The 25,119-nt window shown below is 37.3% G+C and overlaps 1 long non-coding RNA gene across 1 annotated transcript in view; it reads left to right on the top strand.

Annotated features, from left to right (window-relative positions):
• LOC138157245 (uncharacterized) overlaps window positions 1-25,119 on the top strand; it is a 59,686-nt gene that overhangs the window by 21,114 nt on the left and 13,453 nt on the right. The window lies entirely within an intron of this gene.

The raw sequence follows: 25,119 nt of genomic DNA on the forward strand, positions 1-25,119 counted from the left end.
CAGAACAAATGACTAAGCTCCTCCCAGGCATAGCCTCTGCTTATTTGGGGAGGAAAATTTCATATTCTCTGTTTCTATGTTTTAAAGGGTAAATATTTTTGAATGTTGACAATCTCTTACATTTATGCAGCATTTTTGTTTTCAAAAGAACATGTAAAATCAGTGGTTCCTGTGCTATGAGATGCTATAATGTACATTCAACATTAAGAAAAAAACTCTTTTTTGGAATTCTCTTCTTAGTTTGTATTTTATAATAACATAAGATATTTGAAGCCATTACCTGTTACTTCTGAGTAGCAAAGGTAATAAAACAAATGATAAAATGGATAGAAGTAGAAACATAATTGAGCTCCCTTTGATCACAACTTCCACTGAAGGTTGTGTTTGGGACATTTCTTGCCTTTTTAAACTGATAATTACCAAAGCTATAGTTACTGCTTTAACCTCTCACCTATACACCAGCCCTATATGTTTCTATATCTATCTGCGTCTATATCTGTAAATGCCTTCAACATATTTATATCCCACTTTGACCTCAAAATTAGCATATGTAAAACCAAACACATCACTTTAATGCCTGAATCAAACTCCCTTCTATCTATGGCATCTACTATGTGACTGCCATTCACCCCTTATATCTGACCAATGACCACTTCCTACTTTTCTGAGTCTGAGTCTCTTATAAGCTGGTCAGGCTCACCACCTAATCAATCACTGCTCAAAATCCTCCATTTTTTTCCTTTGCACTTCACAACTAGTTAGAATTAATCACATGATATCATGCAAAAGGGCATCAAGAGATAAAAATAAAGCAGCGAATTCTCTCACCAACCATTTCCCAAGCTACAACCTCCTGAACTTCTAGGAAATGTAGGTTATCAGTCTTGTGAGCTCTCCTTCCCACAGCACTGGAAGAGTATAGAACAGTATAGCATAGAAGAGCAGTATAGCACTGGAAGTAGGAAAGAACAGGAAATATGGATTTGTTCAATCTACTTTCACTCCAGCAACTCAGGGCAGATAAAAATGGTGGTAGCAACCTGTTTGACAAATGAACCAGAGTGCATTTTTGAGAGTAGCATGATGCAAAGGGAGGAAAACTGATGATGAATTCATGGAATCAAAGTTTGAATTATAGCTCAGCAGCTTTACTAAGTTGCTGATACTTGATAAAGTCACTTCACTTTGGATCTCTGGGATCCCATCCATAATATCAAGACGTTGAACTAGATGACCTTTAAAGTTTGTTCTAGCTCTCAATTTATGATCCCATGATGCACCTTAATGATCCTAGGAGTCTTACGATCTGAAAATTGTAATACTTCAACATAGGCTTTGCAAAGCATTTAAGTCTTTAAGCCATGGTTTTTTCAGGATGGGTTCTTCAGGGACTTGGAGGACATCTGAAACTGTTGCTTTGGTACAGGAGATGGAAAGAAAGGAAGAAAGCTTCCTATTACTAGAGACAGGAGCTAAATGCATCTATGGGACACCTTCCTGCCCCCACATCCATTTCCCCCTCTTTTGTATGGTTCTTTGCTCAACATTGCCCAGACCCCATCTCTCTTGTGTTAGTTTCTGACCAGTTTTCTATCAGGTATACTCTAATCATTCCAATCAGCCAGAGTTCACATTAAGTTAGCATCATTACCTGCTGTATGTCACACATACTTGTAGGAGATGCGATTCCCTCCTAGGGAACATGTCTTTTTCACATCTATAATGATAATAATAATAATAATAAATAATAGTAATAGTAATAATAATAACTGATTGTGGATCAGGTTTTCAAATTTGCAAAACATTTTTGCCATTCTCTCCAGTCTCAGTACAGCCCTATGAGGTGGATACCATAGTTACAACTGTCCCACTTTACTGCAGTGACTAATGTCTTCTCAATTAGCTTTCTCTGTTAGCCATATAACCCATGATCCTTCCCTTCTTCCTTTTTGGTGTTTTCTTTTCATGTATCGGTATGAGTAAAATATGTAACCTTGTCACTGGGACCATGGAGCTAGTGAAGTATGATCATTATTGTTTATAATAACAATCATGAGTTATCAAGAAACAGTTAAATAGGGGTGGCTAGGTGGCTCAGTGAATAGAGCACCGGCCCTGGAGTCAGGAGGACCTGAGTTCAAATCCTGCCTCAGACACTTAACACAAAAACTTGCCATGTGACCTTGGGCAAGTCACTTAATCCCAATTGCCCTCCAATAAGCAAAAAGAAATAGTTAGATACCATTCAACAGGTTATATTAAAGAAATCAGGGGAAATAGATAACCCATTTTAATGAAATTCTCATCAATATGGATACTTTTTTCTTAACCTGTTTAGTGGAATGAACTTCAGTCACCTGGATAGTTTATTTATATAAGACATTTAATTTTCCAATAATATAACATAAATGATATATTGCTATGTGGTAAATCTTTGTTTACCAAGGTTGAAGGGAAGGATCAATGAGAGTCTTTTAATTTCTTTCATTTAGAATGTGGAATCTATATCCTTTGACCAACGAACTCAACTCATTCTTTCATGCATCCTTTCAGATGATAAAATCTACTTCTGATAGTGAATGGCTTAGTTCCAAATACTGTATTTTCCATATGATGCATTTTCATTTTTCTTCAGACACTGTTAACTAGGGAGACTCAATCTTATCCTATAACTTTTCAGTCATTTCCCCAATGGGAAAAATATGTATTGAAACCCAAGGATTTTTGTTCCAGAGTACAACACTAGAGGACAATTAACACTAAGGCCACCAAATAACCTGTTTTCATTGATTAGCCTGCCACAGGAAGATATTTTTTATTGGATGTTTAGTGTTTCATTCCTCAACAAATAGGAAAGCAATGCTAAGTTGCTCACAGGCAACTTGATTTGACAGTCTGCAATTTTTGTACAAGCAGAATGGTATTTGATTTTTCAACACCAATTTTATTTTCTTTGTTTTTATCTAACAAGAATATTCACAACTAAATTATCATATTTTCCATGTGCTGATGATACCTTTTCCATAATGGTAATCTAATTGGAATTACCTATGGTGATTCTTTAAACTCCAAATCTTCAGTAGCTCAGATATTTCACTTTGGTTCCTTCCCCCCAACACCCAAATCTATCTTGCTAAGACATATAAACATAGCCTAATAACTGCAAACAGATATGTGAAAACATTTCATATCCATGAAGAGGTGAGTTCATGGGAAACAATCCTTATGTGATGACTTCTAAACGGCTCTTAATTTAATCCACCTATGCTAGGCATACATTCTAGTTACCAAAATTTATGAGATATATTGAGAGGGCAGTGAAACTGTGATAGAATTGTGACTGATTTGAAACAGACATGCAGAATGAAGAGTGTTCCAGCATTTGCTTTGAAGTTTGTCAAAAGCTGTAAAGTGATATTGCCTGTAAGTGAAACCTGCTGTTAGTGATACCCACTGGTGTGGCGAACATTTCACTTTTACCTGATTTCATTCAGGCTGCTTTTCTGCATTTTAAAAAAAGTTTTAGTCTTTAAAGCAGAATGGAAGTTCAGAATATAAGCCACCTGGGTACCTTAGAGAAGCTTTTAAGTAGATAATCTGCTATTTTAACTGATGCATTCATTATTCAGATATGTATTAAACACCTGCTATGTGCAATGAGCCTTGTAAAGTCCTAGAATGAAGGGAGGAAACCTGCAATGGATTTCATCCTTGAGGGGCACCTTCACTAGTATTGATCACACTTTATCCTATGCAATTTTTTGTCCATGTCATCCCACATATCTAGAAATTCCCCATAGGGGCAGCAAGGTGCCGCAGTGAATAGGGCACCAGCCCTGGAGTCAGGAGGACCTGAGTTCAAGTCCAGCCTTAGACACTTGAAACACTTACTAGCCATGTGACTTTAGGCAAGTCACTTAACCCCAATTGCCCTCAAAAAATAAATAAATAAAAGCAAAAATAAATTCCCCATAGACAATCTACCTATGATGCTGGAGGCCTTCTTCTAGTTCTCTAGATGGTACTTGTATGGCACTTGTATGGATAATCATCTGTTGCTTCTCCACTTTCTTCATTATGTAGCTTGCTACATTGTTGGGGAGGGATTGAGGATTCAAAAATACATGACACAATCTTCAACCTCAACGATCTTATGGTCTTGTTTTTAGATACACTTGGCATTAGGAAAATTCTACTTTGTTTATTGGAACTACAAAAAGGAATTAACCCAAAGCTAGCATACCTGGTAAGAACACTAGATTTAGAGTCAGAGAACCTGGTTTAAAATTCTTGCCCTGCTACTTAACTGCCTGAATGATCTTAGACAATTTATTAATCTTTGTCAGCTTAAATTGTAAAAATTAGAGTCTTGGGTCAATGCTGTCAAATCCAAATCCCTGCTGGCAGCATATTTGACTTAGAAAACCACAAATTATTATTTTCTATGTTGTATTGTATTTTTATTTATTTTGTTAAATATTTCTTAATTACATTTTAATCTGATTTGGATTCCCCTTGGGAGGCTTGCAGCCACCAGGTACTGAGTTCAACACCTCTGGATTAAATGATGTGTAAGGTTCTTTCCAGCTCTAAAATTCCATGAGCCTAAAATATAAAATTTAAGATGGGGACAGGAAGAAGGTTGGTGACTTTCCCCCCCCACAAGACCAGAATGTGATTATAGCAAATAAGAAGTGGATTACAAAGTGATAAACTTAACACTAGTGTATGTATGTGTATACACACATATACAGACACGTGTGTATTTGTATGTGTATACACACACATTTGCACTGCATTCCTTTACAAAATCTAAAAATTGTTCCTTGACTGAATTGTAAGGGGCCATTGGTTTATTACAGTACATTATTATTACATTATTGCACTATGTAGCCACATGGGCAGGAGCTGTCTGTTCAGTCAAGAGTCCATGGTCTGGGGAGAACCTAGCCCCTGAGAAGCAATCAGTCTTTACCTCTTAGAGGAGAGAAGTAGATTTATTTCTAAGTTTAGAGGTTACTATAGATATTGTATTTGGAGTGCTCCATTGCAGAGAGTGCAACTCTGATGGGATGGTCATGTTTTTCAGTTGCCTAAGAGACTATATAATGGAGAACTCACATAAGGCAAGCACTCACATAGTGTTCAAAAAAGGCAATACAAGGACACTTTCAAGTTCTTTCTCAAAGAACTTTGGAATTGATTGCATGACATGGGAGACACTGACACAGGACTGTCCAGCATGGCATGACTTCATCAGAGAAGGTGCTGTGCTCTATTAGCAAAGAAGAATTGAAGTAGCTCAAAAGAAACATGAGATGCACATATTTGGAGAATTCACCCAAATATTCACATGGACTATTTGGACAGACCTGTGGTAGAGCATTCCAAGATCATACTGGTCTGATCAGCCATAGCCGAACACACTGTAACTTGACTCTTGCATAGTGATGTCATTTTGGTCCTATTCAAGAATGAAGGACAACAACCATATGGAGTGTAGAAGGCTAGAGAATTGTGTCCATTATTCCACTAAGCAGAGCTTCACTCTCCAACCATTCTGTGGGAAAGATCAAAAGTACTGGCATAAACATGGTGGTTTTCATTTGTTTTGCTTCAAAAAGCTGTATAGTGTAAAAGGAAGGTTTGAGGAGAAATTATATTTGCTTCAGACACTTATTTTTTGATATTTCCTTTAAGAAAATATTAAATGTGGGGGGCAGAGCCAAGATGGCAGCATAGAAGCAGGAAAAGTTTATGAGCTCCCCATATAACCACCTCAAAAACCTATAAAATATGACTCTAAACAAATTTTAGAGCTACAGAACCCACACCATTAGAGAGAGAAACAAATCTCCCACTGAAGGCAGCCCAGCAGGCTGACAGGAAGAGTCTATCACATCAAGCTAGGAGTGGAGCACAAGCCTGAGTAAGCCTGTGGTTTTAACCTTAGGGCAGCTCTGACCAGCAGCAACTAGAACAGACTTTGGGAGAGTGGATCACCAGCAGCTGTGGGAGTTTCCAGAATTATCAACACATAAATGCCAAAGACAAAGTGAGAGGCCAGTGTGGAACTCTATTGGAACGGGGGGGGGGGGGGGGGGGGGGGGAGAAGGATGGAGGAGTAGGTCCAGACCCTGCCCCAGGGGCAAGAAGCAACAGAGGCGCTGTGGCCGTGCAGTTGCCTCCATGTGGCTGCTTCAGAGCTCCTGGCCTGTAGATTGTAGGGTGAACAAGCAACCAGTCTGAGGGTAATCACTCTTGCTTTAACCTGCTTGGATCTGGATCACTTTCTTGGGTGGAGGTCCTGGGGTATGTGAGCAGGTGCCAGAGCTTGTGGGAGCTGCAGAGAGGGCACCCAACTAATAGCTGCAGCAGCTGCAATAACCCCAGCAATTTGGGACAAAGCTCTCCTCTCTGGAAGCAGAGTTATACTGTGGCAAAAAGCTCAAAAGTCAATTAATTAAGTGGCAACATGAACAAGCAGAGGAAGCAAAGCAAGCAGAGCAATCAAACCTTAGATTCCTTTTTTGGGGAACAAAAAGGATCAAAGCATGTAATGGGAGGAAGACAACAAAGTCTGATCTCCTGCACCAAAAGCTTCCAAGAAAAATATGAACTGCTTACAGGCCATGGAGGAGCTCAAGAAAGATTTTGAAAATCAAGTAAGAGAAATGGAGGAAAAACTGGGAAGAGAAATTAGAATGATGAAGAAGATCATGAAAAGAGAGTCAACAACCTGACTGAAGAAAATAACACCTTAAAAATAGACTAACTCAAATGGAAAAAGAGACTCAAAAAGCCAATGAGGAGAAGAATGCCTTAAAAAGCCAAATTTGCCAGATGGAAAAAGAATCTCAAAAGCTCACTGAAGAGAATCATCCTTTCAGAATTAGAATGGAGCAAATGGAAGCTAATGACTTTATGAGAAATCAAGATACTATAAAACAGATCCAAAAGAATTAAAAAAGAGAAGGCAATGTGAAATATCTCATTGGAAAAACCACTGACCTGGAAAATAGATCCAAGAGAGATAATTTAAAAATTATTGGACTATCTGAAAGCCACAATCAAAAAAAGAACCTAGAAATGATCCTTCAAAAAATTCTCAAGGAAAATTGCCCTGATATTTTAGAACCAGAGGGCAAAATAGAAATTGAATGAATTCACCAATCACCTCTGGAAAAAGATCCCAAAAAGAAAACTCCTAGGAATATTCTAGCCAGGTTCCAGAGTTCCTAGATCAAGGAGAAAATATTGCAAGCAGCCAAGAAGAAACAATTTGAATATTATGGAAGCACAATCAGGATAACAAGATCTAGCAGCTTCTACATTAAGGGACCAAAAGGCTTGGAATATTATATTCCAGGGGTCAAAGGAGCTAGGATTAAAACCAAGAATCACCTACCCAGCAAAACTGAGCATAATGTTTCAGGGGGAAATATGGTCATTCAATGAAATAGAGGACTTTCAAGCATTTTGATGAAAAGTCCAGAGTTATGGGGAGGCTAGGTGGTGCAGTGTGTAAAGCGTGGGCCCTGGAGTCAGGAGGACCTGAGTTCGGTTCTGCCCTCAGACACTTAACACACACACACACACACACACACACACACACACACAAAACTAGCTGTGTAACCTTGCGCAAATTACTTAACCCCAATTTCTCTCCAAAAGGCAAAAAAAAATCCAGAGTTGAATAGAAAATTTGACATTCAAATACAAGAAGCAAGAGAAGCATGAGAAGGTAAACAGGGAAAAGAAATCATAAGGAACTTATCAAAGTTGAACTATTTACATTCCTACATAGAACTTATGAAACTTTTCTCAGTAAAAGGAGAGTTGAAGGGAATATAAATGTGTATATATGTATACATACATATATATATATATATATATGTCTATATAGGAGGGTACATGTGTGAATGAATACATATGTAAGTGTGTATATATGTGTATAGGTATACATAGACAGAGGGCACAGGATCAGTTGAATAGAAAGGGATGATACTTAAAAGGTGAAATTGAGAGGTGAAATAGGAATATAATGAGAGGATATGGGGAGAGACAGAATGGGGTAAATTATCTCTTATAGAAGAGGCAGGGGAAAACTGTTACAATGGAGGGGAAGAACAGGAAGGCAAAAGGGAATAGGCCAACCTTATTCTCATTGAATGTGGCTTAAGGAGGGAATAACATACACACTAAATTGGATATCTTACCCTACAGGAAAGTAGGAGGAAGGGGATAAGAGGGGGGATGATAGAAGGGAGGGCAGATTGGGGGGGCAGGGTATTTAGAAGCATACACTTTTGAAAAGGATCAGGGTCAAAGTAGAAAATAGAACAAGTCAGGGGTGGGATAGGATGGAGGGAAATATAGTCAGTCTTTCACAATATCCACTGTGGAAATGTTTTGTATAACTACATATGTACAACCTATACTGAATTGCTTCTCTTCCCAGTAAGGGTGGGTGACAAGGGAAGAAGTGAAAAAATATGGAATTCAAAGTTTTAAAATCAAATGTTTATAAAAATTATTATTATTATTTTAACATACAACTGGGAAATAAGATATACAGGCACTGGGGTATGGAGATCCATCTTGACCTACTGGAAAGTCAGAGGGAGTATGGGGGATGATATAGGAGAGTGCAGATTGGGGGAGTAGTTATTCAGTGGGATTGATGTTTTGGGGTGGTGGGTAGGGAAAGATGGGGAGAAAATTTGTAACTCAAAATCTTGTGGAAATGAATGTTATAAACTAAAAATAAATGTAAAAAAATTTTTAAAGAAAATATTAAATGTGAGCTTACTGATGTATATGAATATTCCTGTTATTGGTTATCTATAGACATACTCAAATGACAAAATTAATCTAGGATCTCATCAGTTTCGAAATTCTCTCCAGTGTTGCACATCCCAGCCCATCCATGTCTGACCATCCTGAATGATTCTGGCCCATGTTCTTCCATAAATCTGCCACAGGAATCCATTCAACATGCTAGAGCTACCTTTCCTCAGTTTCTCCTGACAAGGGTATCAGTGTAACACTCTGGGTATCCTCCTGCGATCCTTGAGCTTTGATGTGTGGAAAGCCTATCTTATTTTCTTCCATATATTTCCTTGATTATTGACATTATAAAAATCTGTTCTTGTTGGACTTCCTCATTCATTGTGTCATAGACTGCCCATATCCACTGTCATAGACTGTTCATATCTCTAGTCTTCTCTGTGATATTTATTTTTCATTTGTCAGAATGGTTGGTTTCTGTGTCTCAATGTCACATAGAAGCATTTAGAGGGATAGATTATATTAAGATAGGTTTTTGCTCCCATCAGTAGCTTGGGGGTCATTAAAGGAAATGTGTAATTTCTCCAAGGCAATCCAGCCCACTTTCCTCCTCCTGGGTCCAATTCTGGACTCAACTCATTCTCTATCTGTACTGTCTGTCCCAGATACATACTAATGGACAAGTTCTATAGGTACTCCATTGAAAAACATGTTTTAATCTAAGCTATTAATATTCTTTATCCACTTGGTCTCTCTTGACAATGATAGTGAGGTTAAGAATGGTACCCAACTTTAAAGATTGGGATCAAAAGATAAAATTGATCTGACTGAAGCAAATTAAAAATATGAAGAAACAACAAATATGGCTGACATTATTGGATACTTTTTAATGAAAGGGGGGAAAATCTCATATGAATTAAAGGTAGTTGTACTGAATGAAATAGTTTAGTTTCAGAAAACATTTTGATTTGGTGGGAGGGTGTTCCATTTCAATAGTTTCTTTAAAAAGGTTAGATTCAGCTTGAACTGGTTCAATATTACTTTATGTGTATGTATGTGCAGAAACATAGATATAGATATACACATAATTTAAATATATACATTTTTAAATTGCTTGTAATAAATTCAATAAAAAATATTAGAGTTGAGGTTGGCTCAATTGAACTCAACAAACACTTGTCTAGTATCTACTATGTGCAAGGACTGGCACTGAATGTCAAGCATATAAAGACAAAAACAAGAGAACTCTTTCCCTCAAGGAGCCTATACTCCATTGAGGGGTGTGGGCTGGATGGCAAGTTGACACATCCTAGTTTGGGGCTTGGTTCAGAGTTTCCATAATTTCCTAGAGTTTCCATAATTTCTCATGGTTCTTTAAGGACAAAGGGATTGCCTGCTAGCAGCCCTTGTTCTAGAGTGGTGATAATGCCTGTATAGTGTGAGTACAAAAGAGGTACCATAAATCACCAGTGTTAGATGGGTCAGCCAGGGAGAGATGCCCTCTGCTCTGAGGCCACAACTAATAGTTAGGCAATCCTGCTGTTTACCCTGCTGCCATTGTGGAAGACTCCCTCAGACCCCAGAGGCTTTCTGCTTTAATTGCTTGATTCTGCAGCAGCACCCAAGGGACTCTTACAATATTTAAATTAAAAGAAATAGGGGGAGGATTTTATATATACAATTTTGCCTCAACATTTAAAATACGACTTTAAAAATCTTTCTGCATAATTTGTAGGGGTCCTTTAAATTCAATGCAATAGACATAGGATTATAGGATTTCACTGTTCAAGGTATTTTAGAGGTCGTCTAATCCATTCACAAATTATAGACACAAATTAAGACACTATGGAATTATTTGACATGCCCAAAGTCACAGAAGTAAAAGGTAGAAGAACTAGGCCTTGAATTCAAGTCATCAGGTCATAGAAGGCACCTCAGAGAGCATTTAGTCCAATTCCTCTCACTTTATAGATGAGAAAACTAAGGCAGGAAGAAAGTTATTTGCCTATGATCACACAGGTAACAAGTGGCAGAACTAGGGTTTGAACCCAGATTCTACTACTCTGAATTAAGCAACCACACTATGGTCTTTCTACTATACTGTGTTCCGTCTCTGGGCTTCAATTTCCTTATTTGTTGAAATAAGAATAATTGCCTATTTTATAGGTCTCTTGTGAAGACTAATTGAGGTAATAGATGTAGAAGTGTTTTGCTATTACTATTATTTTCTAAGTGTGAGTTATTATTATTATTATTATCATTGTTCTTGTTGATAAGAATATTGTCTCAATTCCAAAAGAGTCATGATGGAAAATGTTATCCACATTCAGAAAAAGAATGGATGGAGTCTAAATACAAATCAAAGCACACTGTTTTCACTTTCTGTATTTTTTGTGTTTTTTTCTTTTGTTCTGTTTGACTAATATGGAAGTATATGACTATATATAATTAATATGGAAATACATTTTATGTGATTGCACATATTTAATCTATATTAAATTTTTTACTTCTTAAGGAGGAAGGAGGGGAAGAAAGATGGAGGTGAGGAAAGGAGGGAAAAAATTTAGAACTCAAAACCTATTTTTAAAAAGTGAATGCTAAAAATTATCTTTACATGTAATTGGAAAAAATAAAATACTATTTAAAAAGAAAAAAAATATTGTCCCCCCTACACTTATCTCTAATTTTTACTGTCTCCTGTGCTCCAAGATGGGACCATCTAACACTACATGTCCTATGAGTGATAACAATCTCTGAAAGCTTAAATTCTAGAGTCCCATTTTGGAAGATTACTCTAAATCTTAAATGGTTAGAATCACAGGTATTTGGCTCTTATACTGAGTTCACAGCCTGTATTAAAGACCTCACTAATAATATGAGAGAATTAAAAAAAATTCCCTGTCCTGTGTAAGTTAATTGTGGCAGAAGAATGGGTCAACATGTAGTGAAGAGAAACGTTTTTGCTTGATGAGGATATGGGAAGAGAAGGAGAATAAGCATTTATAAAACACCTACTATGTGCCAGGTACTGTGGTGAGTATTTAAAAAAATATTACCTCACTTGATCCTCACTATAACCCTGCAAGGTTGGTGCTGTTGTTACCACCATTTTAGAGTTGAGGAAGCAGATGCAAGCAGAAGTCCAGTGCTAGCTGGTAAGTGCCTGAGGCCAGGCTGGGGCTCAGGTCTGCTTGATACAGGGCCAGCACTCTATCCACTCACCTACTAGCCCTTTTTGTCAATCTCTTGCTTCCTTTAAGATTCAGCTCAAATGCAACCCTTTGCATGAGCCCAGTTGTTAATGCCTTCCCCTTTAAGATTACCTTCCATCTTCTGAGGCATCTGGGGTGATAATGGATAGAGCACAGGACCCGGAATCAGGAAGAACTCAGGTCTTCCAATCTTGCCCCAAGTAATCCTGGGCAGGTCTCTTAATTTTTCTCAACCTTATCTGTAAAATGGGGATATTATTGGCACCTACCTCACAGTGTTGCTATGGGGAGTAGATGAGATAATATTTGTAAAGCATTACATAAATGTTAGCTATTATTATTACTCTATATGTGTTGTATGTACTTATTTATGCCAATGTTGTCTCTGTCATTAAGAGGTAACTTCCTCGTGGGCAGGACCTGCTTTCTGTTTTGCTTTTCCTTTTTCTTTGTATCTCGAGTACTTAGCCCAGTGCTGAGCATTTAGCAACTACTTAATAAGTGCTCTTTGACCAATACTAAGATGTGGAGGGATCATTATCCACCTCACTGAAGGGAACATCAAGACTGACAAAATCATTAACCTCCTGACTCAAATGAGGCAATTAAATGATGCAGTAGATGGAGTGCCGGGTCTGGAGTTAAAAAGAACTGAGTTCAAATGTAGCCTCAGACACTTGCTAGCTGTGTGAGCCTGGGCAAGTCGCTTAACCCTGTTAGCCTCAGTTTACTCATCTGTAAAATGAGCTGCAGAAGGAAATAGCAAATCACTCCAGTATCTTTGCCAAGAAAACCCCAAATGGGGTCACAAATAGTCAAACACGACTGAAACAATTGAATAATCTAGTTTTACCTTCCCAGGTTGGTTGGAAAAGGGAGCTTTGCATTTAAGGATTTAAAGGGTAACTGCCCTGATGGCTCTGTAGAAACTTTATCCTTAAAACATAGTAGTACTTGACTTAGAAACTTGACTTTTGGTGTAGTGTTTGGAGAGCCTTGAGGAATATTAATGTAGTTGAGCTTAAAAAAATGAATTTATAATAACCAGTAGGTCTAAAATGAAAAAACCATTATCTGCCTATAAGAACACACATGCTAAAATTGAATCTTTAATCCAGTTTCTAAATTTTTAATACCAAGAATTGAGCTTAATGCTTTAGAATGGAGACTTGAGCTATGAATTCTAAGTCATCATCACAGCAGGGTTGGGGCATAAGGATGAATAGTGTGAATCATTGACACCTCCTGGGGGCAGCAGATGTGTGCTGTTTGCCAGACCCAAATGATGGAGAAATGAATCAACGCTATTAAAAATAAATAAAACTGGCAGCCCAGAAGGAAGGGATGGATAGATGAAATGCTGTAGGTCATAGAGCAGACCTACCTGAGTTCCTCCTGCCTGTTGGAACTGAGAGAACAAACATTGTATGTCTGTAGAAGAAAGACTAGGAGAGAATACTACTCAGCATGTTATCAAGTGCGAGCTTTGTTAGAGGAGGAACAAGTTCATTCTGATAAATTTTAAAACTTTGATGATTGATTGCTTCAACAGTAGTATCAAATGTCCTTGGTAATTTTAAAATTGAAATTTTATTCTATGAGTTCTAAAGATTTCATTATAAAATGCTTTTTAATTATAATAACACCAAATTACAGAATTGCAAAGCTAGGAAAGACCTTTAGTCCAAGCTGTTCATTTTGTAGATATAAAAATTGAGGACCAGAGAAGGGAAATTGATTTCTCTAAATTCACGCAGATATTAAATGTCAGAACAAATTCTTCCGAATCCAACACCAGTGTTCTTCCTCCTTGATCACATTTGAAGAGAGCATTGAGTTTTTTCAAAGCCTTTTGGCATCTTTTGTCTTATATCTTTACATTTCACGTAAAGGGTAGCAGTTTTAGGATGCAAGAACTTGTTTCTCGTCTATCAAATTTATTTTCTACTTTGTTGTTGTTCAGTTGATTTTTCAGTCATGTCCAACTCTACCTGACCCCATTTGGGGCTTTCTTGGCAAAGAAACTGGAATGATTTGTCATTTCCTTCTCCAGCTCATTTTACAAAGGAGGAAACTGAGGCAAACAGGAGTTAAGTGACTTCCCCAGGATCACACAACTAGAAAGTGTCTGGGGCCAGATTTGAACTCAGCAAGATGAGCCTTCCTGACTCCAGGCCTGGGATTCTATCCACTGTGTCACCTAACTGCCCCTGTACCACTTGTTTTCTACTTATATCCTTTGAAAATTGATGCATAGAGTGTGGCTGATCTGGAGTCAGAGAACTCTATTTCAAATCCTCAGGGCTATTTGATTTTAGATTTAGAGGCAGAAGAAACCTTAGAGATATTTGTCTAGCCCCCTCACATTACAGATGAAGAAACTGAGGCCCAGAAGAGGCTTGACTCGTTTAAGGTATACAAATAGGATTATTTCATTTCTGTTTCTATAACCTCAGAATCTAGTATAGTTTTTTGGCAAACAGTAAGTACTTACTAAATGTTTATTGAACGAGCAAGGATTTTTAATTCAAGCCCTCTAATATTCTTTCTACTACACTCTGACCTAGTAATAACTAACATAGCACTGTCAAGGGGTCTATATAGTGATGTAATAACTTTGTGAGATAGACATTTATCATCCCCGTTTTACAAATGAGGAAACTGAGGCTTAGAGAAGGTACTTGCTCATGATCACACAGAGAGTATCAGAGGCTGGCTTTCTGATTCCAGATCGAACATTCTATTAATTATGTCCCTATGCTTCTGCTACCTATATGAATTTGCTCCCCATTCGGTTCCTCCATGAGAATATGAACTGGGACCTAAAGTTTCCTCTATCACTACATCTTCTGAACCTCTGATCATCTAATCCCAGATCATTTGGCCTAGGATAGGAGTGGGGAGATTGGATTCAGTCAAATGGCTGCCCTTGACGAACTAGAGGGCCACTTGTGGCCTTGCTGCCACAGGTTCCTCACCCCTGCCCTAACCACTGCCCCATGCAGCCTTTCAAAAAAAAAGTGTTCAGATGCTACTTTAACTCAACACCTGTAGTGATAGGGGCAAAATTCCTAGCAAAGACAAAAGTAGAAAATTTAACCAGATTCTCACATGTAGGGGATTGAACTGACATAAAACTAAGGAGAGTATGCAAACCAGAGTGATAGGATAGAAAGAGCCTAAGTTTTAGAGGTAAGGTATTTAAACTCAAGCCTACCACTTATTAGTTTGATGCCCTGGGCAACACAATGCCCTTTTCCAGTAGAACGAGGAAAATCTCCTTGTGGGTGAAAACCATTTCTCTTTGTCTTTGTAGCTCAAGCTCTCAGCCCAGATTTGGGCAAAAAAATAAACACTGAATAAAAGTTTGTTGACAGTTGACTTTCTGGACCTTTGAGCCTTCACTATAAAATTATAGGATCAAACTAGAGTCGTCTCCAAGGTTCTTTCCAGCCCTGACACTTTCTGATTGTATGATTTCCACTTCATGGAGTAAGGACAGTTATATATTCCACTCCTGGTTCTCTTAAAATGAGTAATAATAGTAGTAAGAATTATTTCATATTTATGTAGAATTTTAGGGTTTACAAAGTACTTTTCTCCTAACAGTCCTATGTGGTAGACAGTAGCATTCAATTCCCTTGTCTTTCATAATTACATTTACTATTATTTATAATTATATGATATAAGATTAATTAATATTATCAATTATATGCTATATTAGTGCCTTGACACAAATATGTAATTAGTATTTTGTACTATTATCCCCATTGCAAAGATGAGGAAACTGAGCCTCTAAAAGGTTAAGTGACTCATACAACAGCTGTTAGAGCTGGCCATTTCATGGGCCATTCTCTGGGGAGCCAAATGATAATCTCTAATCCACCATGACCTCGCTTTGGGTGACATCTCTCAGTAGGGTCAACAGGATTGTCAGACATGGAAAATTAGTGGCCCTTCATTAATTATATGCTTGTAGCCCATTGTAAAGCTTCTCTTAGCAGAGAATCTATGAGGGCTGTTCAAGAGAGGGAGGTTTATTCTCCTTTCCATAACCTGAGTGGAATTATCACAACTTTGGATCTAGAAATACATAATGATAGTTAATAAATGCCTGCTTTCTTGATTGAATGTTGGAGGAAAGAATCAGACAGATTATTTATTAAATGGACTGTCTGATACTGCCTCCCTATCAATAAACAGAAACAAAAATAAATTTTCTTGAATTTGCTTCATATATATATCATATATATATATGGATGGATGGATATACACACATATCTATCTATTTGTGTATATATAAATACATATATATGTATATATATTTCATCTATTTATTTGTGCCCATGTTATTTCCTTGATAGAATGCAAGCTACTAGAGGGAAAGAAAGCAGTGTCATTTTTCTCTTTTTCTACTCTTATGTCTAACAAATAGTAGGTGCTTAATGAATGCTTGTTGACTGATTTTTTTTATTTGTTCCTTTGATTATGTATGTAGCTGAATAGATTTAAAATGTCAATGGAGTCATGCTTGCCTGAATTGCCATGACAGCATCTTAAATAGAAAAAATGCTTTGTGTAAGTTTTTTTGGTGGTTTATTTTTGTATCTTTTTGTCATCCTAAAGTTTCCACTCTGGCCCCCTGTTTAAAATTCTGTTGGTATGTGGAGATGAGATGGTTGGTTTAGGATAGTTATTTTTGCTTTACCAAAGGCCAATTACACAGGTCAGTTCCAGTCCCTGGCTAAATGACTATTCTTCTGGCATTAATTTTAATGTTTAAGTAGCTTGTGCCTTTTCCAAAGGCTGCATAAAGATATGTATGAATAGACGAGCACTCTGTTTGGGAAGAGCCAATGTTCAGCGAAGCCTTTCGCATATATAGAATACTGAATATCTGAGCCATTATTTAGCATCAGAATCAGTTATGGTTGTCTGACTGATGGACAATTTTTTCCCGACCCAGCCTCTTTGCAAGTGACCTATACTGTCTAGACAGTTGCATATTATTCATACATTCATTTCAGATTTTCTAGTTATTTAAAGTTGCGCATATTACCTACAGTGAAATAACTTTGAAATAGACTTAATGTTATTTGTGAAAATTCACATAATAGCTCTAGGAGAATTCTTTCCTTTATTTTTTGAAGGGATTTATCACCTTTAAATTGAAAAAAATTAAATCTACTAATACTATAAAAGCTTGGGAAAAGGTTGGGGGTGGGGGAAACAACACACGAACTTCAATGGATCAACAGCCAAGGAAAAGAATTAAAGGGCACCAATTTCAAAGACTTTTAATCAATTCACTTTGATCCCACTTGCTGACTGGGGAGTCAAAATGTAATATTTGCATTCTCTTTCCCATTCAGAGTTGTTGGGGGTTGAGGGAATCTCTTGGAGTAATCTCCTAAAGGGCAGAAGAGAGTTAATTTTTAAATTAATTCTAAAATAATGGCTTGTGAGAGCTCTACACAAAAGACCTACAATGCATTGCCCAGTGTATATGTATATGTTGGTGTACATGCACTTTGTACAGTCATGAACAAGTAGACTAAAGTGGTATATGAATATCTAAGTAATTTAATTTCCCCACTTTCATTCAACTCTTTGATTTAGGCTGACAGGCTTAGTGAGTAAGAATAGATTACAAAATAGAAGGAAGTGAAATTTAAAAGTAATTATTAGTGACTGAGCTTAATTGGAAAAACTCCAATTCCTGAGGAATAACTAGCCCATGCCCTAGTGATGCCTGGTTCCCTGTCCTCTAATCTACGAATGCCCCAACCCTGACATTTTCTACTCTGCCAGAAATTGACCATAATCCTCAAACAGATGAAATTAAAATGAATTCAGGGTTTGAGTATGGAGTCCTCTTGAGTAAAAGCTGAATGAAGAAACCAGTTGTAGGGGGAAACACATTGAGCTTGTAGTCAGAAAAACTAGACTTCAAACCACAGTTTCAATACTCATTAGTTGGGTACTCTAGCAAATCACTTCACACCTCTGAGCTTCCTCCATCTATTCATCTGTTAAATAGGGATGCTGATACTTGCAAACATGTCTCATAGAGTACTTTATAAATCTCAAGAATGATATAAATGTGAGTTAGATCTACTTTTTAGAACAATCTTTTTTTTTGGCACTGATTAGGTACACTTCATATAGAAGCAACCAAGCATAATAGCATGGTGTTCAATAAACCCAAAGACCCCAGTTACTGGGGAAAGGACTCACTGTATGATAAAAATCACTGGGAAAGCTGGACAGCAACCTAGCAGAATTAGATTTAGAGCAAGACTTCACACTATATACTGAAATAAAGTCTAAATGGATATACGACCTCTTATTAAAAATTACATAATAAAGTAAATTAGAGGAGCTAGGAAGAAATTACTTTTCAGATTTACAGATAAAGGGAACATTTGCAACTAAACAAGTGATATAGAAGATCATACAACATAAAATGGTTAATTTCCAATTATATAAAATTAAAGTTTTTTTCCACAAATAAATCTAAAGTGTCTAAAATTAGAAGGGAATAAAATAACTGGGAAAAATTTTTGTAGCACAATAATCTCATGTCCAAGATATATAAGGAATGATTTATTTTTTTTAATAGTAATTCAAATTTATCAGACTAAGCAACATTCCCCAATAGGTAAATGTTCAAAGAATATGAACAGGCAGTTTTCAAAGAAAAAAAAATCCAAGCTATCAACAACCAAATGAAAAAATGCTCTAAATAGCTAATAAGCAGATAAATGAAAATAGAACAACTTTGAGGTTCCACTTCTCACCTAAATTGACAAACATAACAGACAAAATGAGAAAATGACAAATGTTAGAGGGATTGTAGGAAAAGCAGGTACATTGCTATACTGTTGATGGAGCTATGAATTGGTCTCTTTGGGGATGCAATTTAATACTGTGATCCAAAAGTGATTATTAAACTGTGGCTCCCCTTTGACCCAGATATGCCAATATTTGGTCTATTCCCCCAAATAAATTTAAAAAGTAGAGAAAGTATCTGTATATTCAGAAATATTTATGACCGCTCTTTTTTTGTGATAGCCAGAAGTGAAAGCTAAGCTTAATGGTAATATATGAAGGCTATAAGAAATGACAAAACTGGACAGTTTCAGAGGAAACTGGGAAGAAATCTAAGAAGTGATGAAGAGGGAAGTGAGCAAAACTAGGAGAACAATTTATGCAACTATAACATTATAGAGAAAGGTAACTTGGAAAATTTTAGAACTCTGATTAATGCAATGATAAACTATGAGCCCAAAAGAATGAAGATGAAACATAGCATGTATTTCCTATCAAGAAGGAAATGAATTTAAGATTCAATAAAAGATATGCATTTTTGGGGACATAGCCAAAGTGGTTATTTCTTTTTGTTGTTTGAATAAGCATTTATATGCTAACGGCTTTATTCTTTCTGGGCTTTTTTTTTTAATTGCTCATTGTGAGAGGGAATGGTTGAAGGGCCAGATTAATAAAAGAAAAACAATTAAAATTAAGAGATGGCTCTTGGGGTGGGGGGAAGAGAAGGCTTCTATAGGAGAAAAATTAGGTGATATAAGAACAAATATATCAATAAAATACAATTTTTATTTTTTTAAGTGAACTGAAAAAGGGGGGGAGGACAAAATTATTTTTATGACTATATAGAAGGTAGATTAGAATAGAGAGGGCCTTGGGTCAAGGAGACCAACCAATTGGGATCTATTTCAATAGTTCAGAAAAGAGGGAATAAGAATCTGTATAAGAGTCGTAGCTGTGTGTATTGTGAAAAGGGTAGATGTTGTGAACGGAGAAATGACAGAATTTGTCAACTGTATACATGGTGTGAATAGCAGTGAGGAGTTAATGATATTGAGGTCCAAGAAGAGGGTGGTACTTCCAATAGTAATGGGGGAAGTTTGGAAGAAGGGAGGATTGGGGGGGAGGTGTCAGCGGGGGGGCGTAGTTCTGGTTTGGAAATGTTGCTTGAGATGCCTCTGGTTCAAATTATTCAGTAGGCAGATAATAGTATAAGACTAGGGCTCAGGAAAGAAAAAAGGGCTGGATAGCTCAATCTGGGAATCATCTGCCTAGAGATGATTATTGAATTCATGGGAGCTGATAAGATCACCACATGAGACTATATACAGAAAAAAAAGGGAAATAGACCAGGTCAGAGCCTTAGGAGATATCCCTAGATAGGGGTTTTGGCATGAATGAAGATCCAGGGAAGGAGACTGAGAAGGAGGAGTTTAACAGATAGGAGAGCTAGGAAACAACAGTGTCATGAAAGCTCACAAGAATAGAGTGTTTCGGGGCGGCTAGGTGGCCCAGTAAATGGAGCACAGGCCCTGGAGTCAAGAGGACCTGAGTTCATATCCGGCCTCAGACACTTAACACTTACTAGCCATGTGACCTTAGGCAAGTCACTTAACCCCAACTGCTGTGCCTTCCCTCCTACAAAAAAGAAAAAAAGAATAGAGAATTTCCAGGAGGAGACTATCAAGAGTGCCAAATGATACAGTATGATCCAAATAGATAAAGATTGAGAAAAAGTCCCTCAATTTGATAGGAAAGATCATTGGTGATGTTGAAGAGAGAAGTTTCAGTTGAATGCTGAGGTCAGAAGCCAGACTGCATGTGGTTTAGAGGAAAGAGAAGAAAGGAAGTAGAGGCACCTAGTATAGATAGCTTCTTCAAGTAATTTAGCTGAAAAGGGGAGGAGAGGAGAGGACTATTTCCCATTAGCAGAGAAGTTAGGATCAAATGAAGGGTTTTCGTTTGTTTTTATAAAGAAAAGACATAGAACTTGATGTGGTAGTCCATGCTTATAGTCCCTATGGCTGGGGGAGGCTGAGGTTAGCAGATCCCTTGAGTTCAGGAGTTCTGAACATCAGTCCATCTAAAGACATTAAGTCCAGCACCAATATGGTGAGGCTCTGGAAGTGGAGGGCAACAAGACTGACTAAGGAAGGGTGAGCCAGACTAGACAGAAAAGTGAAGCAGGTTAAAGTTTCTAAGATAATCAATACTGGGAACAGGACTGAGAGTGGTTGCTGCACTTTCAGACTGGACTAGATAAGGAGACCCAGTCTCAAAGAGAGAAGAGACAGAGACAGAAACAAACATGGACATAGGCATCAGGAAACAATCTAACAGATAGGAAAAGACTGAAGATAAGACAGTGGGGATGACAGTGGGAGAAAACTGCTGGAGAAGATATGAGGAAAGGTATCAGAGACTGATATAAAGGGGTTGACCTTAGGCAGGAAAAGAACCACCTCTTTATCAGAGACTGGAGGAAAGGTGGAAATAGTGGGGGATGATGTCAGAAGGATGTGAGATGAGATGAAGAAAAGGGAACTTTTAGGGAATTACTTCATTTTTTTCTGTGAAATTTGAAATGAAGACTCAGGGGAGCTGATTGTTAAATTTTAGTGTGAACATTTATACTCAGAAAATCAGCAAATTTTTGTTTTGTTGGTTTCTAGACTAAGAAAGTGCTGGAGAAAATGTTAATAATGTAGAATAAACTTAAAAGTGTGTCATAAGTATATTTTTTGAATGAGTCAGTTGTTAAACATTTACTAGCACACTGCTGGGCAAGTTCCTAATCTGAGAAGGTGGGTAGAAGAAGTATAGCAGGAAGATTTAGAAAAGAAGAGATTTATAACCAGTGCTATAGTAAATAGCATAGAGAATTGAATAGGAAAGACTGGAAGGTAAGCCTTGTTGTAACGAGGATCCCTTTAAAATTAGCACATTTCTAGTGGACCCCAAATCAGCAATTTCCTAACTTATTCTGGCTCTGTTCAATGGCATGTCAATATGAGTAAAGGAAATGGATGGGCGGGGGGGAGGAGGGTGGAGTGGAGTAATCCAGGGTACAATATAAGCCTATCTGCATTTTTTCCTATCTCATTTGCAGAGTATGAGGATTTAGAATATGTCAGTCTTGAGTCCTATGGAGTAAAAGAGTTATAATCTTAATTGAAATAAAATTAGTTATATCTCTTGAAACCTCTTACCAATTCAGTTCAACAAGCATCAGCAACATAAGATCAGAGATTTTGAGCTGGAAGGGAACTCAAAGGTCATCTACTTCAATCCTCTCATTTTATAGATGAAGAAACTGAGAGATTGTGACTTGCCCAAGGTCACATGGGTAGTAAGTGGCAGAGACAGGGGCATTTTTTAAGCTGCCTACTATCTGTCAGTTATAATGCTAGGTGCAGGCGATGCAAAGACAAAAATGAAAACATGATCTCTCCCTCTGGTCCAAAGTTTATGTCACTGTCAGTGGTAAAAGTCATGGTTCTATTAGCCATCACCAACATTTGACCATTGTGCTTCCCAAAGACTGTCATCTTTAACAATCTTCCTGAGAGGAAACCAGCTTTATTTCCCATTCATAGCAATCCCCCAACACACATTCCCCTCCCCCTCCACTAGATAATGGTCCAAGCTGGGCATTTCCAAAGCATGTTGCTTTCTGGCCCCAGATTTTCTTTCCCCTTTAGCTCATATAGCATAAGATTAATTCTCACAGTGCCCATTTCCTGGAGTGCTGTGCATGCCCATGTTTACTGATGTGTACAGCTCTCAAATAAGTTTAGTGCTTCTTTCACCCACTGTTAGGGAGTATATTTAGAAGAAATTGCCTTTTATAGATTTAAATTACAAAAGTACTGATATCACGCAAAAAGCAGTTCAACTCATGCAAGCATACAAATAGGTAGATCTTAGGGAAAAAGATACCGGGGGCTAATATGAATGTAAATGGGATTAGCTGCTTGCATTAGCAGTTCCAATGCAATTTAAAGTGCTTACTGTTGGGTTATTCTTTAAAATACACATACATTTCGTGTGTGCATTTGTAGATATATGGGAATATATTTTGCTATGACCTGCATGCTACTAGGCAGAATTTCTAAACATGTTTAGGCTGCTGTCATTATTTTTACTTATTGGCGATTTAGTCCCAAGTGAAATTTAGCTTTTTTGATGGTCAAAAAGGCATAAATAGAAGACGTTTCAGTTCAGCAGAAGGATATGACAAGCATTTGTGGAGCTAAGGAAATATTGATTCCCCCTATAAAGAAATTAAAAAAAAAAACTAAGTCCAGTCTTTTCATTTCATCATTAGAAGCAGAACCTCAGAATTCTATGAATATGAACAATTTAGAGTGAATGTATATTTAAGTGGTTAACTTTAGTGTAGCTCTGTGAAGCAACACATGTGGGCTTTGAAAATACATTCTGGGGGCGGCTAAGTGGTGCAGTGAATAGAGCACCAGCCCTGGAGTCAGGAGGACCTGATCTCAAATATGGCCCCAGACACTTAACCCTTACTAGCCATGTGACCTTGGGCAAGTCACTTTAACCCCAACTGCCCTGCCTTCCCCCCTCCAAAAAAGATATATATTCTGAGAAGCCCACCATTTATTATCTGCCTGAAGCTACCCTATAGTTTTTAGCCTGAGAAATCAGTTTCTACTTTAAATATTTCTTACTTCAATATTTCAGTGGCTCCTAGGTGTCATCAATGTGGGCATTCCTACTGATGGTGAACATAACAACTCATAGCATAACCTCCTCCTGTCCAGTTGTATTCTGTATTCTCCTATGGATTCTCCGTAGAGGATGCACCCAATGTGTCAGGGTCTTCCTGCATGACTTGCTACATTTCATGGATATTCACAGAACACTTAGGCTGGTCGTCATTTTTTGTTTTCAATATATAGCCAGTCTATTTCCTTTTCTGATAATGTTTCTTCAATCATTCAATACAAATTTATTAAATGACTATTATGTGCCAGCCACTGTGCTAAATGATGTACTTTACACTAGAAGTGTCAAATCCATCGCCTACAAGCAAATCTCCAGTCTGCAGAACAAATTAAAATGTAATTGTGAAATGTTTAACAAAGTAAATAAAAGCATAACAGAACACAGATGTGTATTTGTGGCTTTCTAAATTGTCCTCAGGGATCTGTTTCTTTTTGACACCACTGCTTTATACTACCTCTGGTGAATGTGTATATAATGCAGCCTATAATAAGTCACCATTGGAAGTATGTGGTAGTCTATTAAGATAGACTATCTCTCCACTGTCTTTTGGGTCACCTCTTCTTTGAAACTTCAGGAATGGTGTTCATATCACAGCCATACAACATCAGCTAGAGAGCATTCATGTTTAAAAAAAGGTAGATTTTTAAGCTGAGGAGAAGCTTGTGATCATTAAAAACACCAAACGATTTCCCAATTGCAATCCAGTCTTCCTTATTCCTCAAGCAAATTCTGGTCCCAACTCATTGTCCATTTGTAGTGCCTGTCCTATATGTGTTCCAAGTCAATGGATTGGCCATCCATTTGCCTGGCATAGTGTAGACAATGGGCATTTTTTATCTATTTAGTTTTCCTATATGAATTATTAGGTTGATTTCTTTGGAGTAATTACAATTCTCATTTGGGAGGTTCTATTAGTAATGTTCAGAGACTTGATATAATTTGCAAGTAACATAATAACTTATTTAATAATAATGAACCCATGAAAAAGCAAGAATTTCTGGCAAGATATTTGCAAAATTTATACTTATGAGTTATGAGAGTTAGTTTCATTTGTACAAACATTGTCTTTCTAATTGATGGCAGGTAGCAAACATATTCAAAAGATGCATTAGTTAATTTAGATTTTGCTCTTTCATAACCAAACCTTCCCCCAACCCCTGTTTAAGCCATATGAGTGGCATGGCATAAGTATGATGCAAAAGTCAACAGCAGCCTTCCAAGGACAGGCAAAATTGATTATTAATCTAAACCTGTAGATACATGGTAATGGTAGAACAAGACACGGACAGGAGATTTAGTTGGCACGATATGCTACTGCCCACCTGGAGTAAAATTTTGATGACTAGATTCAATGTTCATTCATTCAGCAAACATTGATTAAATACCTCCCACATATATAACACTATCCTAAGGGACAAGATAAGAAGATATACTTCTTTCTCTGAAGGAACTTAAAATCTAATAGAAGTGAGAAGACATGTAAACCTATAAATTAGACCCTAATAGGATTTTGATAAAGAGGCAAGAGAACTAAGAA

The sequence above is a fragment of the Petaurus breviceps genome, unplaced genomic scaffold (assembly GCF_028583685.1).
Source record: "Petaurus breviceps papuanus isolate PSGF00001 unplaced genomic scaffold, PetGlider_PUasm1.0 171, whole genome shotgun sequence".
Classification (NCBI taxonomy): Eukaryota; Metazoa; Chordata; class Mammalia; order Diprotodontia; family Petauridae; genus Petaurus; species Petaurus breviceps.